General features: G+C 35.0%; 1 pseudogene; it reads right to left on the reverse strand.

The window, feature by feature from the left end:
* Positions 1 to 8,878: 8,878 nt before the first annotated feature.
* Positions 8,879 to 9,626, reverse strand: LOC111376987 (annotated as a pseudogene).
* Positions 9,627 to 23,459: the final 13,833 nt, after the last annotated feature.

The raw sequence follows: 23,459 nt of genomic DNA on the forward strand, positions 1-23,459 counted from the left end.
CGTGGCTGAAATTATTCTTAAACAAAATGGCATCCAAACATGGCTAACACCCTACTTTAAAATATCTTGAAATTTGATTGACATTTATGCTTCATTTCATGTAAATTTCAACGTCATTTTTATTTACATTTACATTTCATCCATTTACACTTCACTTCACATAAAATTTTTAACATCATTTCCATTTGTAGCTACATTTGTATTTGTAGTTCCTCATCCGTCTATTACAGGCGCTCTATGTCTCCCTATCTACAAAGGAAACAATAATTTTTTCTTTTTCTCAATCTTTTTTCTCCTTCATATACAGACATACTTCTATCTGTATCTCTTTAATAGCCTCTTTTTTTAAAGAGGGGGCCTAATCAAGCGCCACTTCATCAACATCTCTCATTAGTGGGGACCTACTTATTCATGGTCTCTTCCTTGAGAGAGAGGGTCTCATCAAGGGCCACTTCAATAATTTCTCCCTTTTGAAGGGGTCTTCTTTTGCATGACCTCTTTTGTAAAAGAGGTGGCCTCATCAAGGGCCACTTCATCAACACCTCTCTTTACTGAGGGCCTATTTTTGCATGGCTTCTTCCCTAAGAGAGGGAGCCTCATTAAGGGCCTCTTCTTCAACCGCCTCCCCACTTCAAGGGATCTTCATTTTAATAGCCTCTTTTTCAAAGATGAGGGCTTCATCAAGGACCACTTCATCAACCTGTCTCGTTACTAGGAGCTTATTTATTCATGACCTCTTCCTTGAAAGAGAGGGCCTCATCAAAGGCCATTTCAATAGTTTCTCCCCTTTGAGGGAGTCTTATTTGGCATGACGTCTTTTGTAAAAAAGGGAGCCTCATCAAGGGCCGCTTCATCAACCTCTCTCTTTGCTGGGGGCCTATTTTTGCATGGTCTCTTCTTTAAGAGAGGGGGTTTCATTAAGGGTCTCTTCATCAGCCGCCTCCCCACTTCAGGGGGTCTTCATTTTAATAGCCTTTTTTTCAATGAGGGGGCCTCATTAAGGGCCACTTCAATAGTTTCTCCCATTTGAAGGGGTCTTTTTTTGCATGACCTCTTTTGTAAAAGAGAGGACCTCATCAAGGGCCATTTCATCAACCTCTCTCCTTAGTGGGGGCCTATTTATTCATGGCCTCTTTCTTGAGAGAGTGGGCCTTATCAAAGGCCACTACAATAATTTCTCCCCTTTGAAGGGGTCTTTTTTTTGCATGACCTCTTTTGTAAAAGAGGGGGCCTCATCAAGGGCCATTTCATCAACCTCTCTCTTTATTGCGGGCCTATTTTTGCGTGGCCTCTTCCTTAAAAAAGGGGGCCTCATTAAGGGCCTCTTCTTCAGCCGCCTCCCCACTTCAGGGGGTTTTTATTTCAATAGTCTCTTTTTCAAAGAGGGGGGCCTCATCAAGAGCCATTTTATCAACTTCTCTCGTTACTGGAGGCCTATTTATTCATGACCTCTTCCTTGAGAGAGGGAGCCTCATCAAGGGCCTCGTCTTCAGTCGCTCCCATAGTTCTGGGCGGCTACTCTTGTACCACCTCTCCTGTGATAGTGGTGGGACCCGCGGTGCGCGACTAGGACATTTGCTGGTCCTAGGGGCTATATCCTCTTCTGTGCTCATTTTTTCTCTAGGTTTCGATCCCAAATTTTGTCCAAGTTATAAGGCTTTATCTTGTTTTTTTTCAAGAACAAATCATTTTTTCAAGGGGATGCCCAAATGTTTCTCTTCGGTAAGCTTTTACCACAAGGTTGTTCGTGGTTATAGTATGATTTTTCATAGATAACGCCAATCTGTTGACCCCAGAATATGTTGACAACAGATACCGGACCCATCCGCGCACACGTAAGCCTGGTCCAACAAGTTAAGACACGTGGACGGTCTGGAAATAATAACAAAAGGGGGCGTGGGAACGGCTCAAAGATGCGAAACGAGAACGTTCGAAATCCAGCAAGATATTTGCATAACGATTGTACAATAATTACTAATTGATCTTTGTAGAATACATGTATGAATTAGTGTGTAAACTCGTATTGTGTTGCAAGATAATAAGAGAGAGTTGAGTAAAGTGTTATTCCTCGCTTGCATTAGCCCTTTAATGTTACATAAGGAAAGTATTTATAATAGTACATATGAAATGATGGCCCTTGGATGAGGAGGCATGTGGCCTCATCTCCTTAACTCAAACATTTAATCCTAGGCATCATTCTTGACTTGTTAACTTGCTGCACATTTATTGCTTATGCAGAACCCTCATACTAGTGACAAGACTTAACATTTACACTTCTGACAAACGTCCCATCAATCATTCAAACAGAATCCTTATGTAGAGGATCTCTTGGGAGAAGTGATCATGGAAGATGCTCATTTATGGTTCAGAGGCTTCTATTTCGGCTTCAGGTCTTCGGCCACTCACATAATACTTCCGCTTTAGGGCTTCGACTACCTTTTCATAGTATTCTGGCATCATTGCCTCGGCTACCTTCACAAGGGTCTCGGTATATGGGTCTTGGCATGAAGGACATTGGCCATACATACCACCTCAGCCGGAGTGCCATGTGATTTGACATGAGTGATCCATAGGCCCCAGTGGGTTGGCCAAGTATGTCAATACGTAACACCTTACATTTTTTGAAACATTTGAAAAGCCTTCATCTCAATAGCTAAACTATTTATTGATTCTCGAGATAATCAATGAGCTTGAGCTTAACTTTGATACCCTTTATGAACTTAATTTTAGACTTCTACTTTATTTTAGAGTCAAGTACAATACAGTCCAACTTTCACAGGGCCTGTACAGGCCAGCATTAATACAGCCAGCATATCTCTGAAAAGAATGTGCGCTTTTTGTCCTGTAATTCGATGAGACAGAGTCAATTAATTGATCGGCCAACTCCATAAAAATTTTATGTAAAAAACTATAAAATTTAGTAATTATTATTCCTTCTAATATACAAAATGGATAATTTAATTTGGCAAGGATTAATAATTATATATATGTTACTATTGATGTTAATTTGTCATTTTGATTCAAAGTCAAAACGGTGAATAATTAAAGATGTACTTGAATTTATTTATATATACAAGAATCACCCACTAATAAAAAGAAAAAGGGCAATTGTTTTTCTTAAAAGCAACACCATTAATTATGCATTAAGCATGTTTAAGCCTATTATGGAAGAAGCGGTCCAGAATACATGTTCTTTGTGTAAGTATTTACGAGCAGAACGTATAATTTCATTCCATTTAAGCATGGTCATCAATCAGATTAATGGTCTTCGCACGCACGGGATATGGGTGGGGTTCGATCAGGGGCAGGAGCCAGGATTTTGAGTTCATTGTGGGCAACTTTTTTCGATGCCGAACGTCGAGGACTTTGGTCATGGATTTTGTGATGATAAAAAAATACTCCAATTTCACATTTCACCAAAGAAGTTTTTGGCTACACCGAAGAAGTTAGATTCGTTGATAGCACCGCCATTTCGGTTGTCGACAACAATGGCTAGTCGGGCACATTTTCGCTTTGAGGTTGAATAGTGGCCAATTGGCGTCGCAAGGATCAATGGAGTCAAAAATTGGGAGTTCTTCAACTTTGTCAGAATTGAATAGTAAAACTCTTCAAGGTATAATCTTGAATTATTTTATTTTATTTTTTCCCTGAAAATATAAGGATCTATAGTTTTCTTGTTTTCATATAACAATCTTGATTTCCTGCCTCAGCGAGCAAGATAAAAATTTTGAGATTTTCGTACCACATCAGCATTGTGAAGCTTTTATCCTCTCACTAGGTATATGGAATTAATTCTATTTGCATGTAAATGCTTGATAATGGTCACAATGTGTTGTCTCCAAGTCCTCAATAGTTATTTGGACCTTATAGTAGGATCATGTTGCACTTAAGAGATATTGCACTAGGTACTTGAGTTTGATTATTAATAATATTCAAGATGAAGAAAAATACATAATGCATAGGATTGGAGCAGATTTGATGAAATTAATAAGTGTTGTTATGGTTCTACGTGATTGGAAGATTCTCTATTACTAACAAGGTCATCGATTTAGTGATGATAGAAAAATATTCCAAATAATGAATTCACAGTGCAATACCAACATATACTATCAATCTAGTGCAATTCACATTTTACAATTTCATATAATCAATTCACCGTCCAACTCGCAATTTTACAATGCAATTCATAATATTTCCAAATCTTAAGTAACTTGAACTTACAATTTTACAATCCACTGGAAGTCTAAAGTATGTTGTCCGTGCCTCTTTGAGCAATCGAAGTCCAAAGTGCTAATTTCATTTCATATGTAAAATACCAAAAAAAAAAAAAGAATATATATATATATATATATAATTACAATTTACAGAAATCGAAATAACAACAAATAAGGGAAAAACATTCAAAACCACTCTGGGCACTGCCACACTAGTGGAAAATTGAAATTGGGACTTCACCTTCTTCTGGCTTCTGCTTTTGCTTGGCTAGCTGCATTTGATTGCTGGAAAAATAGCCGATTCCAGTTGGCGGTTTAAGGAGCGGTGGCGAGTCGGATGAGTGACTAGTCGACAATCGACTAGAGTGGGAGATTAGAGCGCCTAAATTCTAGAAGATGCCAGCAGGGCCTGCTACTAGCTAGTAGCAACGGAGGTCAGACTGCAAGTGGTAGTGACCGGTGCCGACGGAGACTAGAGAGGAAGTGGCGAGAGAGAGACATGACGAACGGACAAAAGGTTTTGATTTTTTTCGAATGGATGAATTATGAATGGAAAACGGGTTAATTGATTTTTTAGGGAAATGGGTCAGGGTCTAGGTAAGTAAACGGGTTGTGGGCTGTGGGCAATTGGGCATTGGGCTTCTCTTTGGGTTGGAAGATAGTGAATAGGCTAATAAATAAACAAACAAAAAAAAATACAAATAAAATTTCTGGGCCGGAGTTCAGATGCGGGCACTCGACCTAATGGGGCTCCACCCGACTCAAGGGGCTGACTTATTGTAGCAAATTCCAACTGTAAATACCATAACTTCACAGGCATTGGGAAATCAAAAAACACCTTATTCTTAATCCCCTCAAAAACCTTCCTAGTCTACTGTAAAAATGACACTAAACAAGAGGCAGAAGAAGTCGTCTTCTTCTTGTTTTTTCTTGTCAACATCTTCAAAAGCAAAAGCTGGAGGGGTCGAAGGGTACCTGAAGGTCCAACTGTTGAGCAAAATGTTGAAGAACATAACAGAACAGCAACCTCGAATTCACCGGAAAAAGATGAGCTCTTGAAGATCTTAATCACAAATAGTTTGCAGATGTAAACTGTTCGTAGAAAATCCCACAAGCGTACAAGATCGTTGTACAAGTAATAAGATTTGTGAATTAAGAGTATCGTCCCCATGATGAATAATGTCTAATATTTAATTCAGTAGGTTTTATTAAATTCGACGTAATATAAAATCAAAAGAGTTGAGATTTGTATGTTTTCTATACTAATTCTAAACTATTAAAGCAAATAAACTATTTATGTAATATGTGAATGTTTGTATTGAAATCATGAATCGCCTTAATGTTATTTAATTCAACTCTTAATTCATAATTTAATAAATTCGGGTATTAAAGACAATCAATAATCCAATTTTATTTAATATTTTTTTCCAAAATATATTAAACATATGTTTAACATGATCCAATTCTATTTTTAGTCCGAATTTATATAATAAAAAAAAATGCGTTGATTTACAAATGATTGCACATGCCATGGATATTATTCCTAATACCTATTATCCATAGGCTGATTTTCCGCGTTCTAGACTTATTGTGAATATTCCTACACTACAACAACTTACTATCTTATTGGTAATCAATCAATTAAATAGTTCAATGGAAATGCAAAATCAATGAAGAAAAATCATGAAATATTAAATTAATTGTCTTGAATTAAAATAAACAAACAATAGGGTTTATCATTCATCCAATACAATGAAAAACTTAGCCAAACATCCTAATTATTAAATTATATAAGAAATAATGAAAAGACGTCACCAAATCAAAGAAATATGGAAGAATGTAAAAAAAAATCCAATTTCTTGAACAAAATCTTGATTTTGGATGAATAATCTTCAAGAATCTTGTACAATTCTCTTGATGTTAATAATCTAGCCTCGTTCTTCAACTCTAAAATATGTAGAATATGATGAAAAATCAGGTCAACGGAGGTTTTTCATGATATGCACGTGTTCTATTTATATGATGCCAAGGAGACTCCTTACCAAAATAAAATAAGGAAACCTGAATTTTTTCAGGTTTAACATTAAGGCTTGCGCCTAAGAGCCTTGGGTGCCTCAATCGCCTCCTTCTTGGTTGGGGGCGCTCGCCTTAAATAAATTCCAGCAGCCGAACATCTTTTAGTGTTTTTATCATAATTTCTCTCCCGGTATCTGATTAAAGTAATTAAAAGTGCGATGGAAAGCTTACTCAAAGGGTTACAATTGTTCTTGATTTATCATTTTTCCAGTTCGAAAGTTTGCTATGGTAAAATTGGGTTTCAATGTGATACTAAAAATTTGAAGTATAACTTTTTCAGTTGAAAGTTGATATATGATATTATTTTGACTATAATTCATCCCTTTGACTTCTTTCCTCATCTAATTGACCTCGAGCACTCTCAAATCTTCATCCTTCATCGTGAGTTCCGAAACAACTTTTGAGTATTTGCGTTTTAGTCCCCAGACTTTGGATTTGCTTCATTTTAATCATTTTCTGTTCTTTCTTCCAATTCTTCTTTGAAACATGAATTTTTCCTAATAAAAGCAATAAATAGCAAATTAGGTAATAATCCGTTCAAAAAATAACAAAATATCGTCATTTAGGATCCCAAATAAGTATAGCAACTACACTTATCATAAACAAGCCGTAATATAAGTTCAAATCAAGCAATATGAACATGAATAAGAACTTGATTACGTATAGATTGTAATTATAGGGGTGAGTTGTGAGTTGCAAATAACAGAATGTATGAATAAAGCATATGCTCAAGGCTTCTCTTCTTTACCGTTCTTGGATGCGCGTGGCAATATTGTATTGAATTTCAGCACAAGCGTGTATGTCAGTAAATATTACGACATGTTTTGTTTTGTTCCTGTACAATTATCTGGTGGAATGGATTCAGCCATTCAGGATAGTTAGGAAAACGAATGTTGTACTTTCGACTTCAACCATGGGGATATTTGTTTCTTTTGCAAACTGTTATAAGATGCACACAAAAAAAAGTTTGGCGTGTGCATACAACCATGACACAACCATTAAAGATCAGGTTCTACCTTCCAGCTTTTTCATGCATTTTTTTTCCATTTTCGGGGTAGATGGAAAACTTGTTCAGTTGGAACTCCATTGGAATATTGGATTTACAGATCACATGAAATTATAGAAAATCTGCGAATACACACTATAGATGCAGTTCTATTATTCCCTATCTATTTATGTAACAAAAATGGATTAAGCCAAACGACCACATTGTTTGACATAGCACTCACAGCCTAGGCGTGGGTCTCGCGCGAATAAAATAATGCTGACCTCTCATGTGAGTGTGTTGTGTCAACCAATGTGTCAAATTTTGTGATAGTGTAGCGTGGTCAAAGAAAAATACTTTATGCATGCTTTCTTTCAGTACAGCACTTTTGCATTGTATGTGCTTTTCGTAATTTTTTTTTTTTTCCCTTGAATGACTTGTAAAACCTCCACGGTTTCTAAATCTTTAACTTTCTCTTGAAAACATTAACTTCTTTTTCTTATTTATCTTCTAATCTTTTATGAAACCCCATCTTCCTTGAGAATATGTTTAGTGTTGACCCCTTTTTTGTAGTGATTACGTGGATAATAGATGTCAAGTCTACTCGCGTCCACGCAAGCAAATTTTCAATTTGTAAATCGTATAACTTTAGGTCATCGTAAAAAAATTGGTATAATAGTTATACATTTTACATTACCAAATAAGCCACCAAGGTATAGTGGCAGCCTGTAAGAAATTTTGGGGGATCATTTACTAGAATTGCATCTGTTTCAAAGTTGTTTATGAAAGTTGGTAAAACAAGCAATTTTCAAATAATAGAAATTCTAGAAACTTTAAAACAAGCTGAATTTTTAAAGCTGGGGATTTGAAATTATGAAATCAGTGTTGAAGAATTATTCAACGAGAATACTAAAATTTTAGTAGCTAGAGTTCTGAGTGGCCATACGTATGTGTGCACAATATTCTTTTACAGTCAAAATACTGAGTTTCATCCATTAGATTTGCTCGGGTAGGTAACACCTCCCGATACCTTCAGGTTTAATTCTCAGTGCAAGGGCCAAATTGGAAATATTAGCTGGTTTTGGACATTGATCCATTGGTTCTGGTATGGCTGTCATGTACTTTACAGCTCTAGACATTTTACTACGTTAAATAAATTGGACGGTATTACATGTCTTCATTAATGGGTAGTAAGGAAAATGCAGTAATTGATTAAAATTGATAGGGTTTGGGTATTAATCAAAAACTATTTCAATGGGCCAACTAAAATATTCGAAGAGAGTGACTCCATGGGGCTCAAGCAAGTTAATAATAGTAATATGTACATCTCATTATGATCCAATAATATATAATACAATTGACGAACAATATTAAAATAATAGAGTAATTCGAAACATGGTTTAATAATCAACTTATGAGTAAATTGGTCTCAATTATACTAGTCCACACTTAATGTTCTAAGGTTTAAAAAAATTTTAAAAAGTAAAATTACAACCTTAAAGCGCATAAATACATGATCAGACTTGTAAAAAGAAATTAAAGCCAGAAGAATTTTAAAATCTGGAAGATGATCATCCAGAGAGAAGAAATTCAGTAATATTGTTCATCTAGTGAAGAAGGCATTAGACCACATTGTGTTGTGATTGTTATCACTAAATGTCTGCATCATTTCATCCACATGCCCAAAAAAGTTTATTTGCTGATTATCACTCGGATTGTTCATCAAATCAGTGAACCACTGAGGCCTTTGCATGGCATCCAGTGTTAAATCGATCGCTGGTTTCTCCTCCTGCATATGCAAATTACCCGTTGTTATTTGCGGCAGTGGTGGTGGCGCCACTGCAACAGGTGGTGGCGGTGCTACCTGATGCTGAGGAGGAGGGGCAGTCTTTTTGAGCTCATCAATCCTCTTGTAAATCTCCTTCAAGTTCTGATCAAGCAACCACCCGAGATCATTCAAATCTGGCATCTTCAAATTCTGTAGCCCTTTACCCGTCAAACACTGGTAAATAACCTCAGTAATTTCCTTTTCTCGATTCTCCTTATGCTGCTTCTTGAGGTACTCACTCGCCTTGGCGATTCTCTGCCTGATGAAACTCTCCTGGTTCACCATTTTCTTGCTTTGTTCAATCTTCGGCATCCTCTTGAACTGCCCCAACATGTGGTGGACTCCCTAGTATCCGGCCAAACTTCAATGGCGCATGTATCGATACCACAAAGGGCACCGAGTTCACTCACCTTCTTCATCAGACCCTTCTTCCTTTTATTGAATGCTGCTTTTCTTGCCGAATCATTAGTTATAAAAGCAAGTTTCACTTTCTTCCTTGTCATATTTTAATACGTGGTTTCTTCTTCCAGCATCCCTTGCTATATATAATGGTGAATAAGACAATGAAATTTGTGAATTTAATTTGTTTACTTCAAAGAAACTCCATGCTTTTGGTAATAATTCATTGATTGGCAGTATCAAGTAAATTACCGCAGGCAACAGCTGCTATACTAAAGATTTACATAGTGTATTAATTGGAATTAATTAAGGTTTCCTTTTGTTATTTAGATATTATCTGAGGTTATTATGTGGCTTACCATGAAATAAACATGCGCAAATCATGGAAAAAGGAGCTACCAAAGTAAAATTGTTATATACCCCTAAAATTTGGTCACTTCATGGCTGAGATAATAGGGTTTGTGGTTAAGATTTTAATCAGGGAAGGCAATGGTGTGGTTGTAATTTTTTTCTGTTCTTGGGTATTTTGTACTTGTTAGGAGAAATAAGGAGGTGGCAGTGATGGTGGCGATGGTGGGGGTGGGGGCGGGGGGGGGTGAGGGGGGAGAGGAAGAAGATGGAGGTTGTGTTTTTTGATTTCTTTTTTTTTTTTTGGAAAAAGGCTAAATTTCATTCATTCATTCTGTTATTTGCAATTCACAACTCAACTAGATCTAATATCAAATACCATCCTATAACAATACTGATAATTATTTAACAATTACAATCTATCATAATGAATGTAGAAGTTGGAATTAAATAACAATAAACCAGGCAACAAGACGACAACTAACTAGTTGGACCTGCTATATTTTCCCACTTTATTTTAGTTGCAGAGATGTAAAGAGAAGCTTTCTCGTCGATTCTAGGATCAGCCACATATCGGTCTTTGTCTTGATCACTAGGCCACACTTTGTAAGCCTTTAAAGAATCTGGAGGAGTTGTATCTTCAGCTGCCCTTCGACCCCTCGAGCTTTTGCCTTTGAAGATGTTAAAAAGAGAGAGAGGATTAGAAGAAGACTTCTTCTGCCTGTTGTTTCCTGCCATATTTACAGGAGACTAGGAGGGTTTTTGAGGGGATTAAGAAGAAGGTTTTTTGATTTCCCAATCGTTGTGAAGTTGTGGTATTTATATTTCCTGAGGCGGGGAATCAAGGGTGGTGGAGAATCAATATATAGATCTGAAGACCAATAATCAGATTGATGGCTGTGCTTAAAGGGAATGAAATTATACTTTCTGCTCGTAAATACTTACACAAAGAACATGTATTCTGGACCGCTTCTTCCATAATTGGCTTAAACGTGCTTAATGCATAATTAATGGTGTTGTTTTAAAGACAAACAATTGTCCTTTTTCTTTTTATTAGTGGGTGATTCAAGTACATCTTTAATTATTCACCGTTTTGACTTCGAATCAAAAATGACTAATTAACATCAATAGTAACATATATATATATAGTTATTAATCCTTGCCAAATTAAATTATCCATTTTGTATATTAGAAGGAATAATAATCACTAATTTTATAGTTCTTTTTACATAAAATATTTATGGAGTTGGCCGATCAATTAATTGACTTTGTGTTGTCGAATTATAGGACAAAAGGCACACGTTCTTTTCCCGGGTATAAAATAAATAGAAGAAAAGCTCAATTTCCATTAATATATAGTATAGTAGAAGTTGTTTTTCATTTTTGGAATAATGTGTAGTTAAAAAAGAAGGAAAAATTTTTAATTTACCTATAAAATTATTAGTAGGAGAATGTGTGATTGAAAATGAATTTTGAAAAAAAATGATTTTTTTGTAAAAATGAGGGTCAAACATAGGCCAAATCTCATTCACGCAGCTCAATTATTAAACGTGTGCTAAGTGCACAATTTTCATAATCGAGTGATATCGAGACTTGATTTTGAAACAATTATCTACCCTCTTATCTAGTGGCGGATCTAGCATCTAGAGAATACCCATGGCCGTGAGTGCTGGATCCGCTAGGAGCAATATTTTTTGGTTGACAATAAATTTTGTAGCTTATATTATTGGTAATTAATTTTAATTTCAAACATCTCTTCTAGTTAAGCTGGTTAGAGCTTGCATGTACATATTAGAAGCCATGAGCTCTTTTTAGGATTATTGAAATATTGAACATTATGGCATTTGTTGAATTTTGACACTAAATTTAACAAAATAATAAATGTTACGTTTTAGCGGTTTTAATGCAATTGTAAAAATTAGAACCCGTGCTCTTCCTTTGAATTATACAAAACTTGACAACTATGTCATTTGATGAACACAATTTATTCTTACAACAGAATTAATATGTTCAATTTGAACAAAATAATTGTTATATTTAAACTTTAATGATTCTGATTATTTCAAAATACATTTTCTCTTTCTCATTTTCAACTATACATTCTTTAATAAAATAATATTTCATGTAAATTCAAAACTTTTCCTTATTTTCATCCACATATTCTCCATCAAATCACCATTTCAAAATGTATTTTTTTGCAAAAAAAGGATATCAAACAAGCTCTTAATATTTTATTGTGACTGATGGTCGACGGTCAACGACCGCCCGTGCTGACTCAAAATCTTGGATCCGCCAATGCTCTTATCATAGTGCATGAACCACCTATAGGTTTGTGTTTAAGCATCCAAGCATTTCCACTGAAAATTTAAAGTGACGATGGAGTACAAGTTTCTTCAAATCTCCTCTAAATAAAGTAAAGATCAAGAAATAAGATTCTTTACTAAAACGATATATGTTTTATAGGGTATGTTTGTGCAAGAATATGTAGTTTCTTTCCTCAATTTTGTAAGCATTATTATAAATTATCGATGCCGTGCTCGTTATATTTATAATTATTCATCTACTTGCAGTCATTCAGTTCTTGAAGGAAACGTACAACAATATTTGCAAAATTAGATCTAATAATATAAGGTGGAATGTGAAATAGAATATTCAAGACAACACATGCATGATAGAGCCATCAGAAAGGAGTTAGAGCAAAATGTACAAGTACCTTTATGCCTACAGAAGCTAGAGCCTTTTTTTCAATGCTAAATCAGGTAAATAATTTGAGGTTGAAGTGGAGAAGAATTAAGAGAGAATCCCTAAAATAGCGATTGTTAGGAGGGTCCTTGTGTGAAATTCTTTTCCTTTAGTTATGCATTCTTGGAGGCATTATCAGGTGTTAATTTCTTGAATGTGAGCTAATCAAAACCAGCATAAATCTGGTTACTAAAACTAGCGGCCAATCACTATCTATGGGCTGCCATCTTATGGAGGTAAATGAAGAAGTGAAGCATGATGCAATATAACTATATTTAGAAATTGGAACATGTGCATCAAATCCAAGCGTCATTTGATATTTGGTACGTTGGAATGGATGATAATGTAAAGTATTTAAAAAAAAAAAAAAAAAAAAAATTTTATATCTTAATTATCCATAGTGTTACCTAGTATTAAGGTTTGTTTACTCGTACAAACTATTTTCCATTGAAGTCTTCAAGTACTCTCCCAGTGGCAGCAAAATATCATTTGTGGACGGCGATTCCATATCATGTTCTAACCTTTCTTTTGGTGGATTCAAGGTTGCTGTTTTGTGTTTTGTTTTGTTCTGTTCTTCATCATTTTGCTCAACAGTTGGACTTGCTAAACTATCTTACTTTATTTTAGTTGAAGAGATGTAATCAGAAGCTTTCTTGTCGATCCAAGGATCGGCCACATATTGGACTTTATCTTGATCACAAGGCCACACTTTATAAGCCTTTGAAGAATCAGAAGTCGTTGTATCTTCGGCTTTTGCCTTTGAAGATGTTGAAAAGAGAGAAACAACAAGAAGACTTAAGTAATCTTAGCCAAGCAAAGTTGTACAATTTACTATTCAAATTTAATCCATCACACAATCCATCAAAGGGCTATGCATAACTGCAAAGGGAGACAAGGGATTGTTAAGACGTATCTGTCTTTTGCATGCATCTTATAGTTTGCAAAAAAAAAAACAAATATCCCCATGGTTGGTGGGGAAGTACAATTGTAAAGGAACCAAACATGTTACTGACATACATTTATGTGTTGAAATTCAACACAGTTCTGCCATGCACATCCATAAATTTCTAGGATGGTTTCAAACTATATTTAAGACAAGAACGCTAAAGAAGGGACAAGCCTTGAGCATAGGTTGAATTTCATTCATTCATTTGCTAATATATCTCAAATAGATAAAATACCATCCTATAACAACACTAATAATTATTTAACAATTACAATCTATCATAGTGAATGTAGAAGTTGGAAAATTACAATGAACCAGGCAATAAGATGACAATTAACTAATTGGACCCGCTACATCTTCTTGTAGTAACTTAAGAATAAAAGTTAAAACATTACAAATTAAAACCTTTTAATTTTTAGTTTTGACATAAAATTAAAACACCATAATGCTTATTGCAACTTGTGTTTTAATGGTATGATTGTAGGGGTTAAATTTATCCTTATAAAAAGGGAGTGATTTTCGTTGAGATGTACAACACGAAAACCACAACTTAAGAGATACAACTAGAATACATAATACTTTTTATATTTCATATTACTTCCCTATGATCGTGCCTATTGAAGTAGAATCGATTGTTAGCCACATGAATTTTATCTTGGAGCCATGTAGTGCCAAAAATACCAGCACCAGGGAAAGACAACACGACTTTAGGATATCGTCATTGATGTGACTCGTCAAGATTTTCATTTCTAATCCTCTTGTTATATTTATATTATTGTTAAAGTATATTTCTCGTGTTACATAAATTTATTCTGTCAATCGATAATTTATTTATACACAGATCACCCATTTTTTCCAATAATCTATAGTTGTGTTCAGTTATTTGTGTGTAAATGAATCTTTCTCATGGATTGTCTGATATGAGTATGGAAACTGTAAATGGGCAGTTTTGGGATTGAACATCATCGCAAATATCTTGTACTAAGTGGTTGATTTCTGTGTAATCTTCAAGAGATAAACTAATATACCATGTTTTGATGCTAAATATATTTTTGTGCATTCTAGGAAAAATCCAAGGGAAGAAAAGATATATGATAAGTTAGCCCCTAAAAACTTACATCCGACATGGTCAACAGATCATAATACCTCTCATATTCACGTAAGCTGCATTTATGCACACTAGGACAAATCGTTAGTCACACGTAACCTCCTCCCGTGGGGTGGAGTTGGTCGTGCGCACTCCAATGGTCAAGTCAATTGGAAGAATAAGTATATGAGTGTGAGAAGGCTTTAGACGTGAGCCTCCAATATAAAAAAGAAGGGTCAACTTTGGGAGTATTGTATAGAAAAAGAGAGCAAAGTTATAGCTTGAATGTTTAAACTTGCATTACCTTGAGATGGCACTAAATGTGAGATTTTATAGTGCGAGAGCATGATTAAGGGCCATTGGATGAAGAGATGCATAACTTCATCCATGCGATCATCACTTCCCATCATAGACATTAATCAATTAAAGGGTATAAATGCCAATACCACTTTATTACCCATACAGCCTAGCTTATGGTTGTGGACTTGATCGGATAGGCTGACAGTGGCAACGGTGGCAGTGACGTTATGTAAATCTTATCAAAAGATTGACCGAAAGATTTCGTGTTGGGCTCATCCTGTCGCCTTTGCCTGTGCTTGTTGAGGTAGCTACTTGTGGAGGTTCGAATATACATGGGCTCGGATATGGGTTACACAGTTTTGTGATATTACCCATTAGCCACGAGGGCCTCGACTAGACCATGATTGAAGCCTCATTAGAAGGGTCGTAACAATGGTGCTCGAAGTCCAGTATGATTATTTATATAATGCGTGGACTTGAAGGTTGATGGAGCTTGGGCGAACAAACTAAAACTCGTGATAATGTTTAAAAAGAGACATAAGCGAGGCGTCCAAGAGAGGCAAGGTTTTCGCGAAAGAGTCGAGCTTGTTGGTATGACCCAAAACCTATGATAAGGCTTATTGGCTCAATAGGAGAGAGACAAGGCCTTCGCAAAAGAGTAGAGGCTGTTGGTACGACCCAAATCCTTTGATAAGGCTTAATAGGACAGCGGCGAGGCCTTCGCGAGAGAGTCGAGCCTGTAGGTACGACCTTTGGCCTATGATAAGGCATAATAGGAGAGAGGCAAGGCCTTCGCGAAAGAGTTCGTGACCATAATTGTATATGACTTGCTAATCTAAAATTGTTGTTGTAATTATAATTATCTTGCAAAGATAGTTTGTGACCATTTCTTTTGCGTTGACCATTTTTTACATTAAATGCGACTATATGATCATGTTTTTGATCGAGTCTATTTTTCAATGTGACTATTTATGATCATGTTTATCTTAATTTTGATAGTATGTGATCAAATATTCCTTAAATGTGGATGTCTGTGACCAAATATTTCTTAAATCTGACTGTTTGTGATTGAGTCGTGACAGTCTGCGACCTGATCTATCTTAACTTTTGATTATATATGACCGACACCATCATTATTGTGTGACTGTTATGTGACTATGTTTGTGTTAACAATATATTGTGATATAATATGTGAACAATGATTTTTTGTGACTACTTTCTTGTTAATTGTAACTATTTGTGACATTTTATGTGTTAATTATGGCTGTGTGACCAAGTTTGTATTATTTGTAACTATTCGTGACCATATCTGTTTTCACTGTGAATGTTTATGCCCTGTAATGCGTTCATTGTAACCAAATGTTATCTAACTGTGACCAATTATTGTGTAACTAAGACCATACTATGCCCCTGTTTGACTCCCATTTTTTGAAAAAAAATATATTCTTAAATAGTGTTTTGATATTATTTCAACCACATATTCTTCAATAAAATAATATTACACGCAAATTCAAAACATTTTCTTACTTTTTAACCACACATTTCACATCAATATACCATTCAAAAATTCATTCTTATCAAAAGAATGAAAAATAAGCAAGGGCTAAATGTTACAAATTATTTATTGGTCATAACTTATCCAATTAACTAGTCACAACTCATTGTAAGGTCACAAAAAATCAAACTAACTAATTGTAACTTATTTATCGATCATACATTATAAAATTAATTGATCGTAACTTATTTATTAATAAAAAAAAAAAACAATCGTGGGTCACAATTATAAGGTCTAATAATTTATCGCCATTTTATTTCTTGATCACAAAAATTGAAGCCACATTATAAAATGAATCTCACATGCCACGAGTAATTGCGGCTGAAGAGTAGTGAAAATTATGATTATGAAGTTGGTGTACTTTTATTTATGACTTTAAGGGCCCAGTATTGCACTGACATTTTCCCACTTTCGTCCTCATCTTCCATGGAGTTTTTAGGTGCGTCAATTTCTTTTTCCGTTCCCAAATTCTGTTCTTCCCATTGCACTAAATTAATTACCAATGGATCAACTCAAATCTTGCCCAAAACTTCTCTTAAACTCTCACTTTTTGCAAATTCTCCTAGAAAACAACTCAAGATTGAGAGCGGAAAGATTAGTGGAGTTCCAACTTCAGCATTTTATGGCTGTCTACGATTAGGGAATTGGGCAATTATGATTATGCACTTGACGAACTTCCACATTCTAATTCAAATGGGAATAATAAGCTAATTGTTATTGCTTGTCCTACAATTACTAGAGAAGATTCCAATTTCCGTCGAAGCGATAATAGAAACTGAAAAACCATACACTGACATGATCATGGTAGCGCGCCGCCACATATTGAATTTAACAAGTGAGTCGGTGGTCGGAAACACCCGATGGTCATGGGATTCAAGTGCAGGTGTGGGACGCCATTACCAAGATCAACACGATCACCAAGCTTGTGAAGCTTGACAAGTTCTGAGTCGTTGTTTTCGTTGGCTATGGATTCATGGTCCGCCAGTGGAATTGTGTTTGGGAGACCAATCGAAGGTGGAGTTATGCTTAGAAGGTGATTTCGTCGGTGGTAAGTGGTGGATGGTGGAGGCGACGGCCAGCTTTCATGTTGTAGTGAGGTTGAGTTTTGAAGTGTTACAGAGACTATAACAACAGGGATGAGTGACAAATTTAATTTGATATTTTTCTTATTAATCTTGCATTAATTAATTTTAAATTATCATTTGATTTATGAAATTAAAACTAATCCTCCTTATTTTTATATAGTATACTTGAGATGTAGGATTTTGGGTAATTTTCCAACGTATATTTCAATCCTTGCCAAATTAAATCACCAATTTTGTATATTAGAAGGAATGATAACTAAATTCTATAGTTTTTTACATAAAAATTTTATGGAGTTCAACGATCAATTAATTAAGTTTGTCTCTTCGAATTATAGGACAAAAGGGAGAAATTATCTTCCAAGGTAAAATAGAAAGCAGAAGAAAAGATCAAGTTCCATTAATCTATATATGTCGTAGAAGTTATTGTAGACATAAAAATAAAAAAATAAAAAAAATAAAATGGATTGGGTCGATTTAAATCATTAGCCCAATTAAATTTTAAGTCTACTAAAGTTCATAAAAACCCAAAGACCCATATCACATTCTAAAATAAACAAACAAATAAATAAAATCATAATTACTCAATTATTCATTTTAATTAAATATAATTGAGTAATTACCAAAATTGAATCAAATTCAAGTTCAAACCCTGAAGTTCAAGTACCGAACAAGTCAAGTCTTAACAAATCAAATTTTCAACAAATTCTCGAAGATCAGGATTCAAGCCACGTGCCCCCTCGTCTTCAAATATTCAAATCATTAATCAGAGGATTTTTACAATTTTGCAATTACAAGAAGGTCAACATCACTTGTATTTTATCAAAATACAATTTATAACGATTTCTGTATTTTAATACACGAAATTCGTTGTATAGTTATATTTTGTTTTTAACGTAAAATTCGATATACTTTTGACTTGTAAAGTGTTTCAAATAATTGCTTAGAGTCGAGGTGTTAAGAAGCATCTTTGAAAGTGTCGACTTGTCACATCTTGGGCTTCATTGATAAATTTACTAAAACTTTATCAACATTTCTTGTGATCAAACTTCAATTTTAATCTCATATTTTATTGGGTCAATAACTTTTTTCAAGTTTTCAACTACACATCACATTTACTTTTATCAAATTAAATTTGCTAAAATTTTTATCAAACTCTTTGTCAACTGGCCCCTAACTATGGCCCCTAACTATAATCTTATTTAATCAATTGTAAAATTATTTTTGATACGTAGTTACGTAAAATATATATTAGATGAATAAGTTGCTTCAATGCAATGCACAAAATCTTGCACTACGTCTAATGTAGCAAAAAAATTTACAATCAACCTAATAATCCAGCAGGGTAGCTGGTAAAATAAACTTTTGTTGACTTTGATTTGAAATTTTAATATAAGGGCACAGCATAAAAGCGATTAAAAAATCGAAAAAATAAAAGAAAACTCTAGTGCACTTTTTGAATGAATTTATGCATATTATTGGCTTCTCAAGAGCCTTTAGTGTGTTCTTGGTGTCTTCACGCTCGAAAAATTTCAGTATCTATACGTGACAAATTAAGAAAAATTGCACGGACCATTGGCAATTTTTCGCACCACAAAGTGCTTCAATTTTCTTCGAGAATGGCATAAATGCTATAAGATGACCCAATATATAATTTGCTCATAGAAAGGCATGAATTTTTACGAGGTAACGTCTAAGTTTGAGGATGTAGTCTTGTTGTTGACTAGATATATTCTCCAGTTAATCGTGTGCTTATTCCTAAACTGTTGAATCTGCAGCAATAATGAAGAAATAACAACGGATCACTACGGAAGAGATGAAGATTTGAGAAAACTTGATAGGAAAAAAAAAAGTTCATTTTCTAAGGATGCATTTGGGAAAATATTAGATGTTGTGTTTTAATTTGTCATGTGGTCTACATATGTAATTAATTGTGTATAAAGACCATCTTAAAGTTAAATCCGTTTAAAGTGATCTAATAAATTATCTAATCCAATTAAAGTGTGAACAACAAATAAACAACTTTATAAATGTTTCTATTGTTGTTTTAGATCCACAATTAATCTAATGGATCTTTAGGATTGGTGGACAATTAGTTAGAGCAGCGGGTGCTGTAGCGAAACTGATTGCAAAAGAGGCAGTTCAATATTCGAAGAAGTTTGAATTGTAGGTTTCTTGTTTCATATGAAGTCTTGATTGTTCTTGATTAAGAATTATTAGGGTATTAAGCTAAATTTAATAATGTTAAGCAAACTTCAGTAATATTTTGCACCTGAATTAGTGACATGAATAGCTCTAAATTAGTGGGTTAATTAAAATGGTAAATGTTAGTGAGAGTGTAAGCTTTGCCTCCAATGGTAAATGTGACAGTTGGCATGTCTGATAGGGAATTGCAGTCAATTACAGACTCCGCCGCCGGAGTAGGTTGCCTCTCACAAAGCTATCAATGCATAAAAATCGACGTTCGAACACAAACATTACGAGCCAATTCTCTGGCTGTAGCAGAAGATAATTAACCTAAGATCACCTGATTCAAATATTCTAGCACTTTTTCTTTTACACCGTCCTGTTGCAACTGGTTTTGAATCCAAACAACAGTCATTTCGCAGGCTGTGTGATAAGTGCAATTTGTGCACTTATTTAAGCTATATTATTAAATTTTTATGTCGTCAATTTATTAATTCCTATTTAACTTGGGTTTATTTTATTTTATTTTTAGTGTTGGACTCGTTCGGAGCAAATGGAAAAGGGTGAAGAACAAATTGGCCGTTGGAAAGAAACTTTGGGAATCATTCTACACTTTGAAATTTTACGGACTTGAATTGAACTAGAGAAAGACATTGGTTGCACAATTAATTGGGGTCAAGGATTAAATTGTATGATTTTTAGATAATTGAGGACTTGGAGGAAATTGATGTATAAATGGACCTCTTTGGCTGATTTCAATAAGTGGAAATTACAAAAACTAATACTTTTAAACATTCTATTTCATAAATCATATGGGAAGTTTGCTATTTCAAAAATTAGAAATTTTTATTAAATAATTAATATGAATAAAAATTAATTAATCCCCAAATCATCCCCTGCGTTTCAAAAACCCATCTCTCTCTTCACTCTCTCATCTACCCCCTTCTCCACACCGTCGTTGCAGATCAGACTGACGACCCACCCTCGTTGCAGATTCGGCTTTTCTCTGGCAAGACACATGTCGGAGGTGTTTGTGCGTGGTTGGCGGCCCTATTAGGTTCCGTGAAGAACACTGCGACGCACATCGTTCGCAACAGGTATCGGTGCTCCTGTTACGTCAACGCCTTAGGGAAATTAAGTTTGGGCGTTGGCTATGCTGGTGTTGGTGACGCGACTGCAATAGTCCAGTTGTGATGATCGTGGTGCTTTCTCCATGTTCCAGGCGGTGCGTCGTCTCAGTCGAGGCAATGCAACCTTGGAGAAATTAGGGTATCGATTTGTGGTTGTGACCATCGTGGTAGTGTTGTCGAGGGATGGTGGTAGTTGTGGTTTTGGTGACTGTGGCCTTGTTGTCGAAGGATGGTGGTTTGGCGACTGTGACGGTGTGTGCGCGGTTGTGTTTGCTATGGGTGCGGTTGTGTTGTTGTTGGTGGTGTTGGTAACGCGGCTGTAATAGTCCCAATCTGTGATTGTGATCATCGTGGTGGCGTTGTCGAGGGATGGTGTTGGTGTTGGTGCTGGTGGCGACTGCGGCGGTGTGTGATTGTGGTATTGTGGGTGCAAGGGTAGTGTGGTGATTGGGTTGTGGTACCGTGGTTGCGACGGTGGTGGTGGTTCTTGCAACGACGGTGGTGGTGGTGTTGGAAATAGGGTGAGATGGTGTCGCAAGTGTAAGGTGGTGGTCACAAATTATTTGGTAGACTGTGATCATTAAATTGGTTAATCCGTAACTAATAAATAATGTGACCAATAAAAAATATAAACTGTGACCAAGAAATAATACGTGACCTAAAATTTTTTTAATCTGTGGCCAATAATTTGATAATTTGTGACTGTATAAGAAGTTGTGACTTATAGTATTCGTGATTTGTGACCAATAAGTAAATCGTGGTTTATAATTTTTTTGAGTTGTGATTGATGAACAAATTGTGACGTATAAAATTTTCGAATTGTGATCATAAAATAATTCGTGACATAAAATTTTTAATTTGTGACCAAAAAATAAGACGTGACTAACTAATCGTTAATCTGTGACCAAATTGTACAGATCTATGACCTAAATATATTTAATTAATAAAATAATTAATTAAATCATAAATAAATTTTAATAAAAATCTGATTTTTGAAGTTTAAAACTTGTTTTCTTAATTTTAAAATGTGTGATATTTAAAATCTTACTTATGAAATTTTCCCTACGTTGGAAAATTACCCAAAATCCTACATCTCAAGTATACTATATAAAAATAAGGAGGATTAGTTTTAATTTCATAAATCAGATGATAATTTAAAATTAATTAATGCAAGATTAATAAGAAAAATGTCAAATCAAATTTGTCACTCATCCCTGCTGTTATAATCTCTGTAACACTTCAAAACTCAACCTCACTACAACATGAAGGCTGGTCGTCGCCTCCCCCATCCACCACTTACCACCGACGAAATCACCTTCCAAGCATAACTCCACCTTCGATTGGTCTCCCAAACACAATTCCACTGGCGGACCATGAATCCATAGCCAACGAAAACAACGACTCAGAACTTGTCAAGCTTCACAAGCTTGGTGATCGTGTTGATCTTGGTAATGGCGTCCCACACCTGCACTTGAATCCCATGCCCCCGGGTGATTCCGACCACCGACTCACTTGTTAAATTCAATATGTGGCGGCGCGCTACCACGACCATGTCAGTGTATGGTTTTTCAGTTTCTATTATCGCTTCGGCGGAAATTGGAATCTTCTCTAGTAATTGTAGGACAAGCAATAACAATTAGCTTATTATTCCCATTTGAATTAGAATGTGAAAGTTCGTCATGTGCATAATCATAATTGCCCAATTCCCTAATCGTAGACAGCCATAAAATGCTGAAGTTGGAACTCCACTAATCTTTCCGCTCTCAATCTTGAGTTGTTTTCTAGGAGAATTTGCAAAAAGTGAGAGTTTAAGAGAAGTTTTGGGCAAGATTTGAGTTGATCCATTGGTAATTAATTTAGTGCAATGGGAAGAACAGAATTTGGGAACGGAAAAAGAAATTGGCGCACCTAAAAACTCCATGGAAGATGAGGACGAAAGTGGGAAAATGTCAGTGCAATACTGGGCCCTTAAAGTCATAAATGAAAGTACACCAACTTCATAATCATGATTTTCACTACTCTTCAGCCGCAATTACTCGTGGCGTGTGAGATTCATTTTATAATGTGGCTTCAATTTTTGTGATCAAGAAATAAAAATGCGATAAATTATTAGACCTTATAATTGTGACCCATGATTGTTTTTTTTTTTATTAATAAATAAGTTACGATCAATTAATTTTATAATTTATGATCGATAAATAAGTTACAATTAGTTAGTTTGATTTTTTGTGACCTTACAATGAGTTGTGACTAGTTAATTGGATAAGTTATGACCAATAAATAATTTGTAACATATAGCCCTTGCTTAATTTTCATTCTTTTGATAAGAATGAATTTTTGAATGGTATATTGATGTGAAATGTGTGGTTAAAAAGTAAGAAAATGTTTTGAATTTGCGTGTAATATTATTTTATTGAAGAATATGTGGTTGAAATAATATCAAAACACTATTTAAGAATATATTTTTTTCAAAAAATGGGAGTCAAACAGGGGCATAGTATGGTCTTAGTTACACAATAATTGGTCACAGTTAGATAACAATTGGTTACAATGAACGCATTACAGGGCATAAACATTCAC

This window comes from Olea europaea, chromosome 3 (assembly GCF_002742605.1).
Source record: "Olea europaea var. sylvestris chromosome 3, O_europaea_v1, whole genome shotgun sequence".
NCBI classification, from domain to species: domain Eukaryota; kingdom Viridiplantae; phylum Streptophyta; class Magnoliopsida; order Lamiales; family Oleaceae; genus Olea; species Olea europaea.